Source organism: Canis lupus, chromosome 3 (assembly GCF_048164855.1).
Source record: "Canis lupus baileyi chromosome 3, mCanLup2.hap1, whole genome shotgun sequence".
Lineage (NCBI taxonomy): Eukaryota > Metazoa > Chordata > Mammalia > Carnivora > Canidae > Canis > Canis lupus.
Window position 1 is genome coordinate 44136290 of NC_132840.1, and position 21224 is coordinate 44157513.

General features: G+C 38.2%; 1 long non-coding RNA gene across 1 annotated transcript; it reads left to right on the top strand.

The window, feature by feature from the left end:
* Positions 1-9710: 9710 nt before the first annotated feature.
* On the top strand, positions 9711-15753 carry LOC140630450 (uncharacterized). Its single transcript, XR_012028213.1, has 3 exons — positions 9711-10096; positions 10841-10971; positions 15249-15753. It is a non-coding gene; the product is annotated as an uncharacterized lncRNA (long non-coding RNA).
* The last annotated feature ends 5471 nt before the right edge of the window (positions 15754-21224 follow it).

Genomic DNA, 21224 nt, shown 5'->3' on the forward strand with positions numbered 1-21224 from the left:
TGAAGATTTTGGCAGTTCTTCAAAATGTTAAATTTTGAGTTGCCATATGGCAGCAGTTCCATTTTCCTAGGTATATAACCAAGAGAGATGAAAACATACATCATACAAAAAATTATACACAAATGTCCATAGCAGTGTTATTAATAATAGCCAAAAAGTGGAAGCAATCTAAATATCCATCAACTGAGGAGTGGTATATCCATACAATGAAATATTTTTCAGCCATAAAAAGAGGTGAAATACTGATACGCGGATGGATGAACCTTGAAAACATTTTGTTAAGTGGGAAAAAAAGCCAGGCACAAAAGCCCACATACTATATAATTCCATTTATTTGAAATGTCCAGAATGAACAAATCCGTAGAAATAAAATGTGGGTATGTGGTTGTCAGTGGCTGAGGGAACGGGAAATGAGGAATGACTCTAATGGGCACAGAATGTTTTGTGGGTCATGACAATGTCCTGGAATTAGTGGTGATGGTTGCACAACTCTTTGACTATACTGAAAGCCATCGGACTATATACTTTAAAAAGGTGAATTGAATAGTATGTTAATTTCATCTCAATAAAAAGTCATAAAAAACAAAAACAAAAAAAAGTAGGAACACCCTAAATGTTGATGATAAGTATGGTATGAACTTGGCATGGGTGATAAAAATGGTTCTAATTTGAGTGTGGTGATGTTTGCATAACTGTACTAAAGACCAATTGTATACTTTAAATGGGTAGATTTATGGTATGTGAATTATATCGCAATACATTTGCAAAATATAATGAATGAATGAACTCTGATTTACAAAAAAAAAAAAAGTATCAGTTATTCCTTGGCTTTGTGTGGGAGATATCTTTAAGAATCCAGCCAATACCAAAATAATTCAACTTATGAAGGGTTTTAATTTAAATGTGTGTTGTCATTTTTCTAGATTTTCTAGATTTTTTTTAAAAAAAGATTTGATATTCATTTTAGAGAAAGCACAAGTTGGGGAGGGACAGAAAGAGGGGGGGAGAGAGAATCCCATGCAGGCTCCTTGCTGAGATTAGAGCCTGATGCAGAACTCCGTCTCAGGACCCTGAGATCATGACCTGCATCCAAATCAAGAGTCAGATGCTTAACTGAGCCACCCAGGGGCCCCTAGATTTTGTAGATTTGTCCTCGGGTTTTTTAAGTTTGAAATTTTATTATTTTTATTTTTTAAATTTTTAAAAAGATTTTATTTATTCATTCATCAGAGACACACACACAGAGAGAAGTGGAGACACAGGCAGAGGGAGAAGCAGGCTCCAGGCAGGGAGCCCGACGTGGGACTTGTTCCCAGGTCTCCAGGATCAGGCCCTGGGCTGAAGGTGGTGCTAAACCGCTGAGCCACCGGGGCTGCCCCAGTTTGAAATTTTAAAATTTACTTTAAAGGGCAGCCCCGGTGGCATAGCGGTTTAGCGCTGCCTGCAGCCCAGGGTGTGATCCTGGAGACCCTGGATCGAGTCCCACATCAGGCTCTCTGCATGGAACCTGCTTCTCCCTCTGCCTGTGTCTCTGCCTCTCTCTCTCTCTCTCTCTCTGCATCTCTATGAATAAGTAAATAATATGTTTAAAAAAATAAATAAAATTTACTTTAGAAACACTTTTTTAAGGAGGACCCCAATTGTATAAATGTCAGACCCCACAAATCTTAGGACTGTGCCTGGTCATAAGAGTGATCAAAACAGACAAAAATTACTTGTCATACTGAACTTATATTTTAGTGGAAGAAGAAAATAAAAAAAACTAGATAAATAAATAAAATATCTGACAAGTGCTTTGGGGGAACTTGATCAAAAAAGATGTGACTGCAGTTGACCCATCCTCTGGACCTGGGTACTCAGAGGCTCCTTACACCCTCCCCTGTCCTGAGGATGTGGATTCTACTTGCCTTCCCTGCTTCCAGAGGCTGTTCTAAGGACACAGCCTTGAGATGGCAATGTGATGTTGAACATACCCGCATGGTGTATGTGACTGAGCCCAGTTAGGGCCTCTTTAGAAGCCTCTTAAGATTTGGAGGGCAGGTGCAGAGATCCATTTCTCTGGCTGCTGCCTAAGACAAGTGTGTGTAAATTCCCTTTGTTATTTTTTTTTAAGATTTTATTTATTTATTTATGAGAGACACAGACAGAGAGAGAGGCAGAGACACAGGCAGAGGGAGAAGCAGGCTCCTCTCAAGGGATCCAGATCCCGGGATCACGGCCTGAGCTGAAGGCAGACGCCCAAACGCTGAGCCAGCCAGGCGTCCCTCCCTTTGTCATTATTAAAATTGCCACCTACCAATCTGGAGTGGTCTGCTTCTTCCTTTGGTCTCTCCCTGCCCTCTGTATAGTGGGGCTGGTTTCAGATTGCACCAGGAAATCTGAGATGGTCATGAACCTACAGGTGCCATGGTGGGGAAAATACATCAGGGAAGGGGGTAAATGGTATATGAGGCTTTGGACTTTACATAGGGTGGCATGTCATGCAGGCTTCACTGTGAAGAAGGCATTTGAGTTCAGTTCCAAAAGAGGTGAGAAAGAGAGCAATGTAGATTTCAGAGGACAAGTCAATCTTTGAACACATCCTTAATTATTCTTTAAGATGCTTTTTCAGAAGATCAAAGTGGGATTGAAGAGTATACACATTTCTTTTTTTTGTGGTACTAAATCATCTTGCTTAACAGGTTTTTTTTCTTTAAGATTTTATTTAATTTATTCATGAGAGACACTGAGAGAGCAGAGACACAGGCAGAGGGAGAAGCAGGCTGTCTGCAAGTAGCCTGATGTGGGACTCGATCCAGGGACTCGATCCAAGGGCTCCAGGATCACACACACCCTGAGCTGAAGGCAGACGCTCAACCGCTGAGCCACCCAGGCATCCCTTTGCTTAACAGTTCTTGAGAATACTGTTCCCCGCCCCCCAACCAAAATATGTGTTTTCGTGTTTTAAAAGAATTACTAATTTACTCAGAAAACAAAACAAAAAAACGACCTCAGTGTTATTTTAAGTGAAACTATTTAAGAACTGGTGATATGGAATTCTTTTTCATATTTTCCCCCTCTCTTTTGTGAATTACTTACATTTCCCTTTTTAAATTGATACACAAGAGTTTTATACATATTAAGAATCAAAGTACTTTACTTCTGCAAATATATTTGCACACGATCACCTAGCAAAAGGTAGTCCTGTGATTTTATTTTATTTTATTTTATTATTTTATTTTATTTTATTTTATTTCAGTCCTGTGATTTTAAACTTGATATCATTTTCCTACCTACAGAACTACTTATGTAGCCAAATATATTAATTTTTTTCCCTAAAAATCTGAATTTGTATGTATTCTTAGAAAGTTCTCTGTTTCAAGAGAAAAAAAGATATTCCCCTAAAGCATTTATGGGTTTATTAAGAATACATTTATCTTTCATTCATCTAGCATTTACTTTGGTAAATGATAGGGTACAATAATATCTGTGTGGATATCTTCATCCAGTATCTTAGCTGCTTCATAAGTTGTCTAAACTATTCATTTAATTTCAAATATCGCCTTTAACATATAGTAAAACTGTAAATTCACCTAGTTTATTTCTAGATTTTTCTCTTCTGTTCTTTTTTGACTTAATATGTATTCCCGAACTGAACTAGTACCATATTTTTAACAAATTGTATAGCTTTATAATATGCTTTTAAATTTGGTAGACTAAGTTTGCAGTGATTTTTCTTCTTTTCATTAACACAAAATTCTAAGTACTATTGGCATTTATAGCTTGAGACATAGAAAGTATAAATAAAATAGCTCTTGTTCTAGGAAGTGAAGCTATGTGTTAGTTGACACTCTGTCAGGTCTTGGTCATTGATAAAGAAGAGAGTAAGTAAAGTGTCCCTCATAGATGGTGGAACAAGTAGCAACTGGTTCCTGAATTCTGGTGCCCATCAATTTTGAAGACAAATGAAGGCAACGTCAGGAAGACTGTTATGTGTTCTCTCTTCATTTTTCTGCTCTTAATACATTTTTTTGTTGTTGTTATTGGAAATTATCCTGATGCAGGTTGAAAACTGCTGAAAACAGTGAATTCTTAAGGTTTGTTTTTTCGACTCCAAGTCAGTCCGATTACAAATCCCCTTGTAGCTGATGTAACCCAGGTCATTCTTCAGGTGCTCAACAACTTTTAGGGACCTGCCGAATCTTCTGTATTTCTGAGCAGCATTAGTATTAGAGGACCTTAAATTTACATGTTTTATCAGATGGAAATTGATTTTGGTTTGTATTTATTTGGATCGTGAAATATTTTAATCAAAACAAATACAGTGGGCACATTGTAGGAACTCTGAACATGAAATGGCAATTTTATTGATAAGGAGTTTCTTAGAGAAGGGGTAGTAAGATTAAGTAGCCTTAGCTAAAAATAGGTTTAGTTTAAGAGATTAGATTATGACCTATATTTTAGCCTCTGGTTTTCAGTCCTCAGCAATTGAGGACTATGTGGTGTCTTATTAAAGGTGTCTTTTGTTAATTTTTAAGTCTGCTTCTTTCAACCCAGTGGGAAGTTCCCAAGTGCTTCCTCTACAGTTTGTTTGGGTTTGACATGACTCTTAAAAACATGGGAATAAAGTCTGAGCTGATAACTGAATTAAATTAACTCACATAATTCACATACCACACACACAATTTACCCATTTGAAGTGTGTAGTGCAACAGTTTTTAGTATGCACACAGAATTGTGCGACGGACAATACTATCAATTTTAGAACATTCTCATCATCCCAGATGAAATCTGTAACCGACAACAGTCACTCATTCCCCTCTCCCCCAACTGTCTCAGCCCAAAAAAACCACTACTCTGCCACTTTGTGTCTCTATGGATTTGCCTATTCTGGATATTTCATATAAATGAAATGAAATATAATATATGGCCTTTTGTGACTGGCTGCTAACACTTAGCATATTTTCTTTCTTTTCATTCTGTTCTATTATTAAAATATAGTTGGCATTTTCTTTCCTAAAATATTTTCATTCATTTATTTTTGACAAAAATTGTCAAAGAAGTTGACAAATTATTTATGTAATTCATTTATTTTGGACAAATAATTGTCAAATATTTAAGATGAACAACACAATGTTTTGCTATACATATACATTGTGAAATGATTACCACAATCGAATTAATTAACACATCCACCACCTCCCATAGTTTCAATTTTTGTGTGTATGTGGTGAGAACACTTGGGATTTATTCCATTTGCAAATTTCAGGTATACAGTACATTATTGTTAACTATAATCACCAAGCCATACATTAGGTCTCCTGAACTTACTCATCTTGTAACAGACGTCTTGTACCCCGCCACTCCTAGCCCCTGGTAACCACCATTCTACTCAAGGTTCCAATGAGTCTGACTTCAAAAAAAATTTTTTTTAGATTCCACGTATAAGTGATAACCATACAATACAATGTCTTCCTTTGTCTAGCTTATTTCACTTACATAATATCTTTCAGGCTCCTGCCATGTTGTTGCAAATAGCAGGATTTCTTTCTTTCTCATGGCTGAGTAATATTCCCTGTGTATCTATCTATTCTATCTTCTTTATCCAGTCATCCATATATTTAGGATATTTAGGTTGTTTCCATATCTTGGCTATTCTGAAAAATGCTGCAATGACCATGATACGCAAATATCCCTTGGAGATACTGAATTCAATTCATTTGATATATACCCAGGAGTGGGATTGTTGGATCTTACGGTAGTTCAATTTTTAATTTTTTTGAGGAAATTCCATACTGTCTTCTGTAATGTTTTACAAACCCACCAACAGCATTATAAAGGTTCTCTTTTCTGCATAATCTCACCAACATTTGTTATCTTTTGTCTTTTTGATAGTTACCATCCTAATAAGTATAAGGTTGATATCCCCTTGTGGTTTTGATTTGATTTTCCCTGATAATGAATGATGCTGAGCATCTTTTCATAGGCCTATTGGCCATTTTATGTCTTCTTTGGCAAAATGCCTCTTCAGGTCCTTTGCCCATTTTTAAATTGGATTATTTACTTTTTGCTAGTGTACTGTATGATTCTTGATATATTTTAGATATTAATCCCTTATCAGACATGTGGTTTGCAAACATTTTCTCCCATTTTGTTAGGTTGCCTTTCCAGTTTATTACTTCCTTTGTTGTGCAGAAACTGTTTAATGTAGTTTCACTTTTTTTATCTTAGTATTTGTTGCCTGGGCTTTTGGTGTCTTAGCCAAGAAGCCGTTGCCAAGGCCCATGTCAAAGATCTTCTTCTGTATGTTTTCTCGAGGAGTTTTATAACTTTAGGTCTTACATTTAAGTTTCTTGTGAGTGGTGTAAAACAGGGATCTGATTTCTTGGGCTATCTTGGTGATATTTAAAAATACATGCTTCCTTACCTTCAGCACTGTTTTAAAAACAGAATGCTGGGGTTCATTCCTGATGGATTGTGAAAAGCTTCTCCTATAATTTCTTTTTTGTCCTCTCTACTTTTCTCTTCACATTAGCCTGTGGATCTATGTCTTCCTGAACAATGAGTCAGAAACTGATTCTGGTGTCACGAGTATGAATCTTAGTCCAGAAATTTGGGTGCAACAATTATCTCCTGTGATGGTTAATTTTATGTGTCAACTTGACCAGCCAGAGTTCTCAGCTATTTGGTTTTTCTGTTTGTTTTTTTCATTAAGGGTGTATCTGGATGAAATTAACATTGGAATCAGTATTGCCCTCCCCAGTGTGGGTGGGCCTTATCCTATCAGGCAGACAAATGAGTAGAACAAAAAAAGGCTGAGTGAAAGAAAATTCACTCTCTGTCTTCAAGTGAGGACACTAATTTTCTCCTGTCTTGGAACTTGGACTTGGGCTAGAACTTACACCATCAACTCTCTTGGTTCTTCGAATTTCATCTCTACTGCATCTCTAGTTTATTGACCACAAATTTTGGGACTTCTCAGTCTCCATATTCGTATGAGCCAATTCCTTATCATAAATCACCCCTTTTATAATCCCACCCCACTCTCGATATATGGATGGATGGATAGATGGATGGATTGATACATAGATAGGCAGATATATAGGTCTCCTGTTGGTTCTGTTCTCTCTCTCTCTCTCTTTTTTTTAAAGATTTTATTTATTTATTCATGAGACACAGAGAGAGAGAGGCAGAGACAGAATCAGAGGGAGAAGCAGGCTCCATGCAGGGACCCCGATGTGGGACTTGATCCCGGGACTCCAGGATCACACCCTAAGCTGAAGGCAGACACTCAACCACTGAGCCACCCAGGGGCTCCAGTCCTGTTCTCTGGAAAGCCCAGATTAATTTAATTTTCTTACTTTTTGTATCAACTTGAATTCTGTGCATCCCATCTCGTTGGACTGATTGGAAATTCAACTCCAATTTTTTTTTGAAATTGAAACTTAGGCAGCATAGAGAACCCACATCTTAAGGCAAGGGGCAAGTTTTCTACCTTTATAGTCATTGATCCTTATCCATCATGAGTCATTGTGGAGATATTCATTGCCTCTTATTACACAACTCTTTAGAATGAGGAGGTTCTGCACCTTTGGGGCTGCCATTGATGAAAGGGCATCGCTAATGAGACTTTACCAGAAAGCTCCTTTCCCTTTCTGGTCTTTCCACCATCACAGGACTCATGTCAGGGATTAGGGCCTGATCCTGGTTGCTTAAGGGATTGACTTCACTATTGTTAAGATTTCAGTTCTCCCCAACTGATCTGTAGATTTCGTACAATCTTAATCAAAATCCCAGCAAGATTTTTAGGAGAAATTAATATACATCCTGATTGCCAGACTTATTATACAGTTAGCTAAGACAATGTGATATTGGAGAAAGGACTTTCATATAGGTCAATGGAATAGCATCAAGGATTCAAATAGAAATAGACCCAGACATATATGATCAAAATGATTTTTGACTAAAAAAATTCTAAGCTGAGGAGACACAGCAGTGAACAGGACAAATTCTTTGCCCCCATTGAGCTTACCTTCAAATGGGCAAGACAAATGACTAAATTTTTAAAGTTAACAAATTTTGAGTAATAACATTTAATAATGGTGAATGCTATGAAGAAATAAATCAGGATAAAGGCATAGAGAAGGACTTGCAGGATGGGCTACTTAAACTGGGTGGATAGAGAGGTTTCTTGAGCAGAGATGTGAATAATAAGAAGGAATAAATGTGATATGACCTATTCTTAGGGTACAATTTTGGCTTTGTTCACTCATTCTTTTAATAATTTTTTTGCTAAGCACCTATGTTACAGATATTTTTCTAGGTGCTGAGGATATAGTAGTGAATAAATCAGGCAAAACCTCCACCTCCATGCAGCTTACTTTTTTGTACGGAAGCAAAGAATAATCTATACAAATAAGTAAAATGTCTGTTAAATGCTAGAGCAAAAATATAAAGGAAGGGATCTAGATGATGTATGTGAGTGTGCTTGTGGGGGTGGCCCAACGATACTCATTTTAGATACAGTGGTCATGAAAGGCTTCCTCAGAAGATGACATTTGAAGGAACTGAAAAAGATATATGGTCATGGGGTGGGAAGGTGACCCAAGAAGAGGAACAAGTGCAAAGGTCCTGTGGTGGAGCATTCCTATTGGCCAGCAAGTAGCATTCAGGGGAAGAGTGGAAGAGTGGAGGGTGCATAGAGATTAGATATATCCTACAGGTCACTGTAAGGTCTTTGACTTGCTTAGAGATGAGAAGCTAATAGAAGGCTTTGAGCAGGAGTAGCACAATAGAACTTAGCTCTCAATGGGATTCCTATTTCAATTAAAACTATTTTATAAAGAAGCAGAGAAAACAATTTACTTTTACAAATTAAATGTGTTTGTCTTTGAAACAAGGAAAAGAGAGACAACAAGCCACAGAAAACAAACAAATGCATTGTGTTCAGGGACAGACTGCTAAACCAATGACAGTGAATCACAGACTCATAGAATCAATTATGTCCAAAGTACTCAGGAAATGGTTTCATCCCTAAGTAATCATCCCACGTTGTTAAACTCTGTGGAGTCAGATTTAGCTGGTAGTAGGTGGAATGAGATGAGTTCCCATGAAAACATATTTTCAATGAAGTTGGCAAAGAATGCTGGGTAAAGCCAAAATAACCCAAACTATGTCGAAATTGTGTTGCGTTGAGTGAGCCACATCCCCAGCGGGGCCCACCTGCGTGTCAGTCCCTGGGGCACGAAGATTGCGGATGCTAACCTTTGATGTAGCGGGATGGGGGGGGGGGGGGGGCGGTGGGACAGGGCTGGAGGAGCCTTGACACACACCGACGCTTCGGTGCTGCCGCCCTCTCGTGGCAATTCCGGGAGTTGACTTTGGTGTAATTTAGTCATTTGCTGTCAGGACCCACATCTGTTTAAGTTAACTATCAAGAAAAGGAAAGTGATTTCTAAGCATTAGCCCTTGGATTGCATTCATTTAATTAATTAAATGAGCAAGGGGAAAGAAAGTTGCCATTTTATTGGCTGGCAGCACAATTCTTCCGAGGAGAAGGTCGTTTTTTGTTTCAACTCAGAAGAGCCATTTATTTGAGTGTCCGGAGCTGAGACCCAGGATGGGGAAAAGGGTTGAAATATTTTGAATAATAAAGGAGGAATTTGGGCTTGGCATCAGTATGAGGGAGTGCTCGTGACCCTGGGGAGAGAGGGAGGGAGGGAGGAAATACTCCAGAGCACGAGTCCATGGGGAAGGACTGAGAAATCCTGGCAAGGGAGACTGGGACCTGAGGCTGAAACAGTGCCCAGGAGATGTTCCTTTGAGAATGAGCCCAAGGACTTTTGAGAACAAAGTCTCAATAATAACCTTTCTGGGTTTTGTCGGGTGGGTGTGACACCCTCAGGACTTCCCCACTGCCACACCCTCCTTTGCCCAGACTCTCAACCTGCGATGCACACTGTTGTTGACCATGGTGTTCTGGTCTATAGGAAAAAGGGAAGATTTGGGAAAAGGGGAATGATTGCTTCTTGTGGCTAATGTGAGCTAAGACAGAAGGACAGCCAGCGGCTGTGTGAGTCACAGGGTAAAGAGGAATTCAGAACAAAATGACAAAGAGGTGAGTGAGAGAAATGTAAGCCACCCCAAATATCTCAGAAATGTTTGTTAGGGGGAAGACCCTCCTATTTGTGGGTTGAGAATCAAGCCAGTTTTGTCTTGTTTTTAAAATTATAGCATGGAAAGATAATTCCCCAAATGTTGATAGACTTTGGGACACTGAGGTGGTGATCTTTTGGTCATATGGATGTATTAATAGCTAGCATTTTGCTACCTGCAAGGCTGTGGGACTCTGATTTGAAAGAATTGTTATTTGAAAAATATAGCTTAAAAATGTAATGAAATTCTTAGAAGCACTATGTATAAGAGCTCACACCTGGAAACAATCCAAATGACCATCAGCTGTAGATGAATAAATTGTGGCATATTTATGTGATAGAATGCTACACAGCAATAAGAGTGAACGATCTACAGCCACGTGGAAAGCTTTGAATGAATCTCACAAACAAGGTTGAGTGAAAAACCAGATCCAAATGGGTATATATCGAATGATTTCATTTATAGACAGTACAAAAACAGGCAAACTAAACCTTGCTGTCTACCCTGGGGGCTGTGGTAAGAGCAGGAGACTGGCGGCGGGGGGGGCTCTGGGAATGCTGGAATGTCTAGTTTCCTGACCTAGTGGTGGATACAGAGCGGTTTTAAGTTTGAAAGTTTACTAAGTTGTACACTTAAAATATGTACACTTCTCTATGTGTAAGTGTAAGGAAACTTCATTTCTTCTGTTTCTCCTTTGCTCCCACAGGACTATCACACTCTCAGCACTTCCCACACCAACCAGTTCTGTGACACCACCTGGATGTTCTCCAATTTAAGTCAATTCAGACACTGTCTACCCCAGATAACGTCAGATCACACAGTTAAGGGCTCAGTCCGGTAAGACTGCCCCGCCCCCTTTCAGTTGTCAATCTCAAGTCCCGGTTGTGACCTGTGCTTCTGACAGATTGCCTAAAAATCAGAGGTTCCCATGACTCCTTCTCTGGGTTCAATTAATTTGCTAGAGTAGGTTACAGAACTCGGGAAAACAATTTACTATAAACTTAATATAAAAGGATATGATAAAGGGTACAGATGGACCAGATGGAAGAGATGTATAGGGCAAGGTGTGTGGAAAGGGGCTTGGAGCTTCCATGGCCTCTCTGAGGGCCACTGTCCCAGCACTGCCATGTGTTTACTAACCTAGAAACTCTCCAAACCCCATACTTTGGGAATTTTTATGGAGGCTTCCCCACATAGGCATGATGGATCATTAACTCCCCTTTTAGCCCCCCGCCTCTGGAGAATGCAGGGGTGAGACTGAAAATGCCAAGCTTCTACTCATAGCTGGGTCTTTCTGGTGACCCGCCCAGGAACCATCTGGTTCCTAGGAACCATCCAGGAGCCCACCAAAAGTCACCTCATTAGGACAGAAGACACTGTTCTCACTCAGGAAATTCCAAGGGATTTGGGGGCTCCTGTCAGGAGGCAGGGTCAGAGACCAAACGTTAGAACAGATGCTCCTGGTGCTCTTACCACTTAGGAAATCACAAGGGTTTTAGGATCTCTGTGCCAGGAACCAGGGACAGAGACCAATGCCTGTGTTTTTTCCTTTTATCTCACGGAATGTTATACTGCAGTAAAAACTAAACAAATAACAAACAAACACCTTGGGAATGCAAAGATCAAGTAAGGATGCCAGAGGAAGCTGAGAAAAACTTCATGGGAATGCATGCCTAGGTGGCTCAGTGCTTGAGCATCTGCCTTTAGCCCATGGCATCCCTGGAGTCCCGGGATCGAGTCCCGCATGGGGGTCCCTGCAGGGAGCCTGCTTCTCCCTCTGCCTGTGTCTCTGCCTCTCTCTCTGTGTCTCTCATGAATAAATAAATAAATATTCTTAAAAAAGAAAAACTTCATGGAAGGGGCATTCCACTCAATTCAACACACATTATTGAGGTATTATCAAGCATCGGAGACCCTGTAGTGGAGACTGTGAGACACGGATGTACAAGGACTCTGAATCACTGACTCACAGGGAGGAAGCATCGGCATCAGTCTGAGGCCCTCATACTCTAAGACAGAGATCGACATGCTAACATTATTAGCAGTAGTCCAATTCCGGCAACATGGTTCACTATACTAACATCTATCACTTGTTCAACATTTTACTACAAATGTAAGTGCTAGAAAGACTGGAAAGGAATGAACAAGTCATTATTTGGAGGCAGTGTTATTATTTACTTAGAAAATCCAAGAGAATTTATAGATTAGAAAAATATTTATCAAGCCTAATAGTCAGAATATAGATCAATATAAAAAGCAATTGCTTTCCTATATGCCAGTAACAATTAATTAGAAATACAGTTTGGTTTTCTTTGTTTAAAGATTGATTTATTCATTTTAGAGAGAGGGAGAAAAGAAGAGAGAGAGAGATGGAGTGCACACGAGCATGTGGGGGTGCAGAGGGAGAGGGGGAGAGAATCTCCAGCAGATTCCCTGCTGAGCACAGAGCCCAATGTGGCCCCATCTCATGAGCCTCAGGTCATGATCTGAACTAAAATCGAAAGTGAGATGCTTAATTGACTGAGCCACCCAGGCGCCCCAGAAATACACTTTCCTCATATATAGTACCTAGGAAAATAAGGCTTATTTAAAAATGTGCAATGCCTCCTTAGGGAAAAATTTCAAAATTTTATTGCAGGACATTATAAGCATTAAATGAATAAAAAGATATACTATGTTTAAGTATTAAGGGATTAAATAGTAAGCACTTAATAAATATTGATATGTGATTGAGTTAAGTAATGCTGGAAAGGGCCATACCTTGGTCCTTTGTTTTGGTACCTTTTCCTTACATAGCACCAGAGTAGTACCTGGTACATAGTAGGGACTCAGATATTGAAAGGTAGAAAACAAAGGAAGGAGGGAAGAGGAGGAAAGGGTGAATAACTCTCTCAAATAAATACTTAAAATCTTTAGGGACACCTGGGTGGCTCAGCAGTTGAGCATCTGCCTTTGGCTCAGGGTGTGATCCTGGGGTCCTGGGATGGAGTCCGGCATCAGACTCCCCATAGGCAGCCTGCTTCTCCCTCTGCCTATGTCTCTGCCTCTCCCTCTTTGTGTCTTTCATGAATAAATAAAATATTTTTTAAAAATCTTAAAAATTTTAAAAAACATTTTGAATTCTTTGTATTCTATTACAATTGTTGCTTGCTAACATCCACTTGCTTCATGGTGATAGTGTATTTGTACAGTCTTCTGTACTTTTCAAGGCTGTTTCATTTCATGTTTTAATGTATTCCATATAGCACTGTGAAAAAAAACCCCAGCGTCATCACTGGGAAATCTGGATGTTCTCCAAGCCTTAGATCAGAAATAACCTTGCTGTTTCTCAGATCCAAGGTTTCTGACTTCAAGAGGAATGACTTAGTACTCTACAAATGCCAGCCTCAATGGACAATAAGCTAGATGTGTGGGCTATGAATTGCCATCTTAACTGGGACATTTTTGAGAGTGGAAGTAGGTACCATTCGTTATGCTGGCACAACAGGTATAAATTGGGATGATCCAGGCACATTTGAGATACAGTCACTCTAACTGTGGAAGAAAACGGAGTGTAAGTTAATCCTCCTCAAGGGCAGCACATGTCAAAAGACCTTTACCAAGCTATGGCGATTGTAAACACCGCCCCTGGTGATGTTTGAGTTTTTGATCAAAGTCAATAATCAGTAACTTAATAAAGAGCAACTAAGAATTGAAGTTTGCTTTGTTTAAGAGGAAGGTCACCTGCTTGGAGGGTTAATACGCTACCTGCATGTGGGGCAAAGTTAAGTGTCATTCTTCTTTTTGTCCTTCTAACCCCAAATGGTATTTCTTGTTCAAGTGTCCAACACAGTGTGAGTAAGGTAACATTGGGAGCTGACTGTAATTTTATCTTCTTTCTTGAGGTCTTTTATAATATGAACATAATGAGTAGATCTGTGAGTAAACTCATTACTAGGAACAGTCAATACTTGTTTTCCTGTGAAGCTTTCAGTGATTATATTAACTGAATAGAGGTTTTCTTTAACTGCAAATCTTTCAATATACAGTATTAGCAATTTTAAGTTAGAGGTCACTAATTTGTAAAGATGTTGAGCTTAGTTGTTTTTTTTTTTAAGCATGTTCCACTTCTGCAAATAAACAAGAAAATTTCAACTTAAAATAGAAGGCTAAGTCAATTTCTTAATTACATGTTTTAAATTAACCTGCTAACTCTCTAACAAGTGAAAATTCTCTTAACACTATAAGTACATAAAGCATCAAATATGCAGATTTGATACAAAAACGTTAATATATTTGTTTAAAGATTTTATCTATTTATTTGAGAGAGAGAGTAGGTGTGAGAGAGCATCAGGTGGGAGATGCGGAGGCACAGAGGGAGAGGGTCAAGCAGACCCTTGCTGAGCAGGGAGCCCGACTCGGGGGTTGAACCCCAGGACTCTGGGATCATGACCTAGCCAAAGGCAGATGCCTGACAGACTGAGGCCACCAGAAGCTTCCCAAAACATTAATATTATGTGGTTGATTCTCTTCAGCACTTCTATATTTAATTTTAGATCTTTCTGAGGACAAAGTTGTTTTCCAACGAAGAAAACATTTTGTCATCTCAAGTCATTTGGGGAGATACTACTTAGCCAAATGAGACTGTATAATGAATGACCAGAGACAATAGCAGAGGTGCTGACTGTATTCTTGTCTGGGGCACCAATGAGTATTTTTACTTGGTTAAATACTTAGAAGCAGATTTTCTGGATTGAATTATAAATGTGCATTTAACTGTCAAATAAACTGCCATTTTGTTTTCCAAAGTGGCTATACCATTATGTATTCTCACCAGCAATGTATGACAGTCCCAGTTCAGCTCACTCAGTAGTATAAGAAATTGTTTTTATATTTAGCCTAATAGGTATGTAGTGATTTCTCATTGTGATTTTAATATGTATTTACCTTAATGAATAATGATGTTGAGAATATTTTTATGTACTTATCATATCTGTATCTTTAAGTAAGTATCCATACAAATCTTTGGTTCATTTCTTTGAGGAGTTGTTTGACTTATTAATATTGAATTTGAAACTTATTTTGTTCTGGGCTTGTCTTTTTACTTTCTGTTTTGTTTTTTTTTTTTTTTAAAGATTGTATTTATTTATTTGAGAGAGAGACCATAAGTGGAGGAGAGAGGCAGAGGCAGAAGGTGAAGCAGGGAGCCCGATGGGCTTGATTTCAGGACGCTGAGATCATGACGTGAGCTGAAGGCAGATACTCAAATGAGTGAGCCACCAGGTGCCCCATCTTTTCATTTTCTGAAGAGCATCTTTGGAAGAACAGAAATTTAAAATTTTGATGAACTTTAATCATTTTTTTAATGGATCATGTTTTTGTTATTATCTTAGAAGTCTTTGCCTAAACCTAGATTTTCTCCTATGTTTTCTTCTAGAAGTTTTATACTTTTAAGGTTTAGATTTGGGTCTATGCTTCATATGAATTAATTTTTTGTATAGGAAAGGAGTTATGAATCAAGATTTTTTTTCTTTTTTACATATAGATATCTGATTGTTCTAGTACCATCTGTTGACAGGCTGTGTTTCTCCTTGAATTGCCTTTGTGTATTTATAAAAAATAAATCAGCATATGTGTGAATCTATTTCTGGATTCTACAGTCTGTTCCATTGATTTTTTTATAACTACCATTTCTCCAATACCAGACTGTCTTGACTAATGTAATTCTACGTATATAATAAGCCTGAAAATCAGAGAGTATGTTAGGTTTCCCTAAAAAAAAAAAAAAAAAAAAAAAAAATCATGCTAGGATTTTGACGGGAATTGTACTAAACCTGTAGATCAATTTGGATACAATTGACATCTTAACAGTATTGAGCCTTTTGATCTATGAACATGGTTTGTCTTTCCATTTGCTTAGGTCCCCTTTGATCTCTTTCACCAGTATTTTGTTTTCAGCATATAAAACTATTTATATTTATCCCTAAGTATTTTGTGATTTTTTTGTGCTTTTAATTTTTTAAAATTTCCGTTTCTAATTGTTCGCTGCTAGTATATAGAAATAGGATTTTTTAAAAAATCTGACTTTTATGAGTTTGGGATGTACCTGAGACCACACTCAGATTTAATAATTCACTAGAAGGACTCATAGAATTCAGCAATATTGTCACAGTTATGGTTTATTACAGCAAAAGGATATAGATTAAATTTAGCAGTGGAGAAAGGTCCATAGGGTAGGGATCAGGAGAGATGACATGCAGAGCTTCAAGTTGTCCTTTCCCACTGGAGTTATGCACAGTATTTATTTTTTTCCAGCGATGGAGTGTTACAATATACAGAGTATTGCCAGTCAGGGAAGCTCACCCAAACCTGGGCATCCAGAGTTTCTACTGAGGATTGGCCAGGTGGACACAGCTTATTACCTGGGGGCTAATGTCAGCCTCCAAGCCCTTCCAGTGGTGAGGCTGATTCCATGTCGCTCAAGACCTCATCATAAATCACATTGTTAGCCCAGACCACGTGGTGTGACAGATGGCCCTCACTCTAGGTCATAGAATTAGCCTGGACTATCTGGCTTGATACAAAGCCCCAGGTAATCAGACACTTCTGTCATGCAGAACATTCCAAAGATTTAGAGGTTATGTCCCAGAAGTCAGAGGCCAAGAGCTGAAACTTTCTTTGGGCAAAGTTAATCCTTTTTTTTTTTTTTTTTTTGGTAAAGTTAATCCTTGACTAGCTAATGATGTTGAGTATCTTTTCGTACACTTACTGGACATTTTTATATTTTCTTTGGAGAAACAGCTATTTAGATCCTTTGTCTATTTTAATCAGGTTATTTATCTTTTTAACATTGAGTTGTAAGAATTTTTTAATACATTAGATACAAGTCTCCTCTCAGATAAATGATTTACAAATATTTTCCCCTGTTTTGTGTGCTGGTGTTGTCTTTTTACTTTCTTGATGGTACCCTTGAAAGCACAAAAGTTTTTAATATTGGTGAAGTTCAAATTATCTGTTTTCTTTTATTTTTGTACTTCTAAAGTTATAAATTTAATTTCTTTAATAGGTGGAGGACTCTTCTGGTAAAATCTTACAACTTGAATGAACTTTGTCAGTTTGTATCCTTCAAGGAATTTTTTCATTTCATCTAAATTATAAAATGTATGAGCCCAGATTTTTTTGTTGGATTTCCTTATTATTTGCTTAGTGCCCATAGGGTATGTGACACACACACACATACACACACTCTCTCTCTCTCTCTTTTTCCCTTTCTTCTTGGTCAGTCTAAGGTTTATCATTTTTTTTTTTTTTGCCATGAAATCATTTAATGGGGGTTTTCTTTTGCTTCCATATAAATTTATCTTTGTCTATTTGAGATATCAGTTTTTCTTTTCAGTATTGAATAGCAGAACAGAACTAAATCTACAGATAAAGAACTATGTAGTCTCAAAACTAGAGTTGATGATACATTTGTACCCAGTCTGAATGATTCTAAATAGCTTGAGTTTTGAGATCTCAAAGGCTAGTAGCCTGTTACCTTCTGTGTGCCTGGGACAAGCTTGGGTGTAGTGTAAGTGCCTGACTTTAAGCTTTTGTTTGCTGAGACATCCATTTCGAAAGACACCCATCTTGAATAAACATACTGTCAGCTGTTTGACATAGCTACCAGCAAAACAACCAGACAAGGAAGTTCTCTCTTCCAGAATGCCCTGGCTAGCCTAGGTTATTGACTATGTGAGTCTCCTGTCTAGCATCCTAATTCCTGCTCTTATGCTTTAAATTAGCCAGTGAACCCATAACACACTAGACATTCTACCTTCCAGCTCTAAAGGCAAAGCCTTAGATCCATGCTCCCTTTCTTTACCCATGATCTTCCTGTTTGGCCTTCAAGTATTCTGTGTACCCTCCGGGACTTGTGGGTACTAAATCTTGTTCCTCAAAGATCCCTGAAGGTTTTTGCTGATGTGTGTCTTGAGATCACAAGAACCACAAAGATTCATCCAGCCACAGCATTGGCCCCAATGAGGGAAATGTCTGTGGGGCTCACTAGGAGAACTATGGGCCCAGGTGAATGCCTCAAGCATTCCTAGCCTGGAGCATACCCATCAACAGGTTAGAACCGATGCAACATTGGGTTAGCCTATGATATATGAATGCCTATAGAGTTTGGGCTTATAAAACTTGTATGGCAAATAAATTGAAATGTGATAGCAGTGTGATTCTGTTTACTTGCAGATGACCAGATATAACTCCAAACATGTTTCCATGGTGATCTCTCTGATCCATGAGATCAAAGCTGTGGTATGAATAGCATTCTTTCATCTAAGCAGGCACAGTGCTGAGAACAGTCTTGACAACTATACATAAAGCCCAAATCTCAAATTTAGATGAAAAAATTTAAGGACTTAATTTTCACTGAGGGATAAACTGGGGTAATATTGGAGGGAAAGTCTATGTGAGCTCTTGGAGGCTGCCTTAGCTCTCTCACATCCTGAAGTCACCATAGAAGTAGAGTTAACGCTTAAAGAATGCAGTAGTTAGACACATCAACCACCACACAGTTGGAAATCTGCTTATAACTTTTGACTCCCCCAAAACTTTACTAACTAAGTAGTTAAGCAGCCCACTGTTGACCAGAAGCCTTATTGATAACAAAAGATCAATGAACACATATTTTTTGTTATATATAATATACACTGTATTCTTACAATAAGGCAATACTAAGTAACAAAAACTCAATTGAATAAATTAAAAACATCTAGTTGGCTTTATTAATCAATTCATGAATTGGCCATCATCCCATCTAGCAAATAGAGGGGGGCTCCAAAGGGCTATAGAAAAGAAGTTTTTAAAGATAGAAGAGTGGAAAAAAATTATTAGCAGCAAATCCATTGTTTTTTGGCAAGGTTGCCTTGGAGGAATGGAATATCAGTAAATTTCCTAGTGCTGAAAGGAAATTCCCATGTTGACTGGTTAAAAGTTACATTTCTGAGGAGCTGAAACTGCAGTTAGGGTTGGGACCAGGGTAGTCTTAGTTTACTTACTTGAAGTTTTTTTTTTTTTTTTTTAACTTACTTGAAGTCTTAAGTGGCATCAATTTGGACCTGTAGTTTGCTTTTTAGCAGTAAGCTAGAGAAAGAAAAATGTTATTGAGAAAATCATAAGGGAGAAAATACATTTACAGTAGTATACTGTATTTATCAAAGATAATCCATGTATAAATGGACCTATGTAGTTCAAAACTATGTTGTTCAAGGGCCAACTGTACCTTCATTTATTCCTTCTTGAATGCACTTCCTTTCTTTATGTAGATCCAGGTTTCTGGCCTACACTATCATTTTACTTCTCTCTGAAGAATGTAACATTTCTTTCAAAGCTGATCAGATAAAGTCTTTATGTCTCCTTCACTTTTCAAGGATAAAAGTGTATCTGATTTGCTTGACACAGAATTCTGGGTTTGTGGTTTTTCCACTCTCATCTTGTTTATGTGGTTTTTGAAGGTACATCAATGTAATTCTTATCCTTGTTCTTCTAGAGGTATTATTTCCCCCCTTCTGTCTTCTTCCAAGATTTTCTCTTTGTCTTTGACTTTCTGCAGTTTGGATATGATATGACTATGTGTAGATATTTTAGTATTTATCATGCTTGGTATTCTCTGAGCTCCCTAGATCTTTGATCTTATAGCCAAGAAGAGGTTAATAAGACATGATGACTAAATTTAACATGGTATTCTGGATACAGTCTTGAGAAAAGAAAAAGGGCATTAAATAAAAAATAAAGAAATATGAATAAAGCATAGACTTTGGTTAATAACCATATGTTAATATTGGCTTACAGTTGTCACAATGAGCCATACTAGTTAGTATAAGATTTTATTTTTTATTATTTTTTAAAATATTTTATTTATTTATTCATGAGAGACAGAGAGAAGCAAAGACTTAGGCAGAGGGAGGAGACGCAGGCTTCCATGCAGAAGCCTGATGCAGGACTTGATCCCGGAATTCCAGAGGCAAATGCTCAACCGCTGACCCACCCAGGCATCCCAGTATAAAATTTTAATAACAGAAAATTTGATTTGGGGTATATGGGAACAATCTATCTTATCTTAGCAACCTTTCTGTGAACCTAAAACTATTCTGAAATAAAAAGCTTACCAAAATAGTGGATGGCATAGGACGAGTAACAGTTTTGTCTTGCAACCTAGGGAAAAAGAGAGTTGGAGAAAATTCACAGAGGACTAGGACCTATATTTCTTTTTCATGTGGGAGAAAGGAAATGACATTTGATTAGGAGAAGGGCTGAGACAAATTGAGGTGTCCAACTTGTTTCTACTTTGCTGTCTCGTGCTCTTCCTGGGAAGAGCAAAAGCTCCACAGAGACATGTGTACTAGATGGTGAGATTTGACAATTCAATGGTGCAGGAGGTGGTGGTGTGCAAACTCAAATGCCCATAACACCCAGTTAGGTGGTCGTCTAAATGACTGAGCAAGCAGAGTGCAAGAACTATGGGAGGGCTGGGAACTGTAGCAAATAGGAGAGACAAGTTTTACATGAAAGAGCAGCTGCTACTCAGTGCTGGCTGATTTTTGCTGTGCAGGAAGGTTAGCTCAGATGCCTTATTTTTTGATATTTTGAAAGAAGTTGGAAATCCAGATTTTAAAAAAATTATGTGAAATAGTCTACTTTTTTTTTCCCAAATGGTCTTCTTTTTTAAACATTGGCAACTGTTTTAGAAAGTTTTTGTTAAATATCATGCATACCCAAACTATGCTGGAGGAAATATTTCTGTGGACATGGTCTTCACACTGCCAGTTTGCAACTACTCTCTATAAACCTGAGCTCTGATGAGCAAGGTGGACCAGTCTAGGGGAGCCAGAGCTTTGTCTGTGTAAAGTCTGTGACTCTTAAGGTCAATATGGGGAGTAAATGTTTGACCTCATCCTTGAAAGTTTTGGATAATGTGGAGAATAGCTATATGGCATCCCTGGCAAGTAGTATGAGCAAAAGCTGAGGGTTACAACATCACAGGGTGTGTTTAGGGGACTGAAGATTCATGAAGATGGGAAGTTATTGGGCTAGAAAGTTGGATTAGAGCTAGATTATGGTGGTCC